This window comes from Coregonus clupeaformis, unplaced genomic scaffold (genome assembly GCF_020615455.1).
Source record: "Coregonus clupeaformis isolate EN_2021a unplaced genomic scaffold, ASM2061545v1 scaf2286, whole genome shotgun sequence".
In the NCBI taxonomy this organism is placed as follows: domain Eukaryota; kingdom Metazoa; phylum Chordata; class Actinopteri; order Salmoniformes; family Salmonidae; genus Coregonus; species Coregonus clupeaformis.
Window position 1 is genome coordinate 9,321 of NW_025535740.1, and position 3,180 is coordinate 12,500.

The 3,180-nt window shown below is 42.2% G+C and overlaps 2 non-coding genes across 2 annotated transcripts; both read left to right on the plus strand.

Moving 5' to 3' along the window:
• Positions 1-119, plus strand: LOC123488417. Its single transcript, XR_006660061.1, has one exon. It is a non-coding gene; the product is annotated as a 5S ribosomal RNA (ribosomal RNA).
• Positions 120-2,915: 2,796 nt separating this feature from the next.
• Positions 2,916-3,034, plus strand: LOC121559365. The gene has a single exon (XR_006660067.1). It is a non-coding gene; the product is annotated as a 5S ribosomal RNA (ribosomal RNA).
• The last annotated feature ends 146 nt before the right edge of the window (positions 3,035-3,180 follow it).

The window sequence follows — 3,180 nt, forward strand, 5'->3', positions numbered from 1 at the left end:
GCTTACGGCCATACCAGCCTGAATACGCCCGATCTCGTCTGATCTCGGAAGCTAAGCAGGGTTGGGCCTGGTCAGTACTTGGATGGGAGACCGCCTGGGAATACCAGGTGCTGTAAGCTTTTTGTCCCAGTAGAGCGTGCTCTTGTGTCATGGAGCAACTGCCTTTTATTTATCACCCTAATAATATCATGGATTGTTATTGGACTAAATGCAGTTTGTGTGTGCTGCCCTGCCCTGATCAAATCAAATAATGGACAGTGCGTTTCCCTCAAAATATAGGCAGTACATGCAGCCTTTGTTTTTAGTCTAGGAGACAGTCAATGTCTGTAGTCCATTAGGGCACTATAAAATCCCTTCAATGTTTTGCCTGATTCCGTTAATTCCCAAGTTCCCTTTTCTCCGTTTAGATTTCCCCGTTGACCGTTTGTCCCTGTTTTGGCAGGTTTTCGCTCTCAAAAATACACCTTTTTAATAGCAAAACAGCACAATTGGATGTTCTATGTCCACAACAATGTTTAAACCCTATCAGGTGACCATTTGTGAGGTCTGGGAAAAATGTAAGACATTTAGATTTTGGGATGTAGTTACCCTTAAATGCAAGCGTGCACCAGGAAGAGACCTTTGTTTGGTTAAGCGGTGTTGCTGTAGGACAAATGGCCACTGGATTGATGCAAATGATCACGGTATAATTCTGCCAGGCAGGCATAGGCTACTTTGTAGTTAACATTTACTTGCGAAGGTTTTGGGGAAAGCCATTCCTTCCCTACCAGAAGAAGGTTATCATTAGCATCATCGCTAACGGCTACACAAAGTGTAGACATACGCGCGCACCGCACACATGCACACAGACAGGGGCATTCCTGTGCCGTTTCAGAAAGTTCATGGAAATACGAATCACTGATGCATTTTGTTCATGTCTTATGATTGACTTGGGCAAATGAATGCGTTTTCTAACAAGTTGAATAGATTTAGTTGATTTCTTACTAAGTTCAATAAATGTTTGAATATTGTTGAATTTCGGTTTAATGTCTGGATTCCGTGATTCGGTCCGCAACGCCTATTTTATAGGGCCCTAGTCAATGAACTTGTCATAAATCAACATAGGATATGCCCTCCCCCCCCAACAAGACTCAAATATATACAGTCATGGACAAAATTGTTGGCACCCCTGAAATTTTTCCAGAAAATGAAGTATTTCTCACAGAAAAGTATTGAAATTACACATGTTTTGCTATGCACATGTTTATTTCCTTTGTGTGTATTGGAATAACACAAAAAAACAGGAAAAAAGCAAATTTGACATAATTTCACACAAAACTCAAAAAAATGGGCCGGACAAAATGATTGGCACCCTTAACTTAATATTTAGTTGCACACCCTTTGGAAAAAATAACTGAAATCAGTCGCTTCCTATAACCATCAATAAGCTTCTTACACCTCTCACCCGGAATTTTGGACCACTCTTCTTTTGCAAACTGCTCCAGGTCTCTCATATTGGATGGGTGCCTTTTCCCAACAGCAATTTTAAGATCTCTCCACAGGTGTTCAATGGGATTAAGATCTGGACTCATTGCTGGCCACTTCAGAACTCTCCAGCGCTTTGTTGCCATCCATTTCTGGGTGCTTTTTGAAGTATGTTTGGGGTCATTGTCCTGCTGGAAGACCCATGATCTCGGACGCAAACCCAGCTTTCTGACACTGGGCCCTACATTGCGACCCAAAATCCTTTGGTAATCCTCAGATTTCATGATGCCTTGCACACAGTCAAGGCACCCAGTGCCAGAGGCAGCAAAACAACCCCCAAAACATCTTTGAACCTCCACCATATTTGACTGTAGGTACTGTGTTCTTTTCTTTGAAGGCTTCATTACATTTTCGGTAAACAGTAGAACGATGTGCTTTACCAAAAAGCTCTATCTTGGTCTCATCTGTCCATAAGACGTTCTCCCAGAAGGAATTTGGCTTACTCATGTACATTTTGGCAAACTGTAGTCTTGCTTTTTTATGTCTCTGTGTCAGCAGTGGGGTCCTCCTGGGTCTCCTGCCATAGCGTTTCATTTCATTCAAATTTCGACGTATAGTTCGCGCTGACACTGATGCACCCTGAGCCTGCAGGACAGCTTGAATTTCTTTGGAACTTGTTTGGGGCTGCTTATCCACCATCCGGACTATCCTGCGTTGCAACCTTTCATCAATTTTTCTCTTCCGTCCACGTCCAGGGAGATTAGCTACAGTGCCATGGGTTGCAAACTTCTTGATCATGTTGCGCACTGTGGACAAAGGAACATCTAGATCTCTGGAGATGGACTTGTAACCTTGAGATTGTTGATATTTTTCCACAATTTTGGTTCTCAAGTCCTCAGACAGTTCTCTTTTCCTCTTTCTGTTCTCCATGCTTAGTGTGGCACACACAGAAACACAATGCAAAGACTGAGTCAACTTCTCTCCTTTTTATCTGCTTTCAGGTGTGATTTTTAGATTGCCCACACCTGTTACTTGCCCCAGGTGAGTTTAAAGGAGCATCACATGCTTGGAACAAACTTATTTATCCACAATTTTGAAAGGGTGCCAATAACTTTGTCCGGCCCATTTTTTTAGTTTTGTGTGAAATTATGTCAAATTTGCTTTTTTCCTGTTTTTTTTTGTGTTATTCCAATACACACAAAGGAAATAAACATGTGCATAGCAAAACATGTGTAATTTCAATACTTTTCTGTGAGAAATACTTCATTTTCTGGAAAAATTTCAGGGGTGCCAACAATTTTGGCCATGACTGTATATATATATATATATATTGGAAATGTAAGCAAGGGTTGAGCTTCTTCAGTTTGTGTCACAAAGCGGATACGTTTCTGTGTCCCTTTCAGAGTGAGTGACACATTGACTTTATATAGTGTACCAAGAGTTGTTCCCTCGCTTACGGCCCTACCAGCCTGAATACGCCCGATCTCGTCCGATCTCGGAAGCTGAGCAGGGTAGGGCCTGGTCAGTACTTGGATGGGAGACCGCCTGGGAATACCAGGTGCTGTAAGCTTTTTGTCCCAGTAGAGCGTGCTCTTGTGTCATGGAGCAACTGCCTTTTATTTATCACCCTAATAATATCATGGATTGTTATTGGACTAAATGCAGTTTGTGTGTGCTGCCCTGCCCTGATCAAATCAAATAATGGACAGTGCGTTT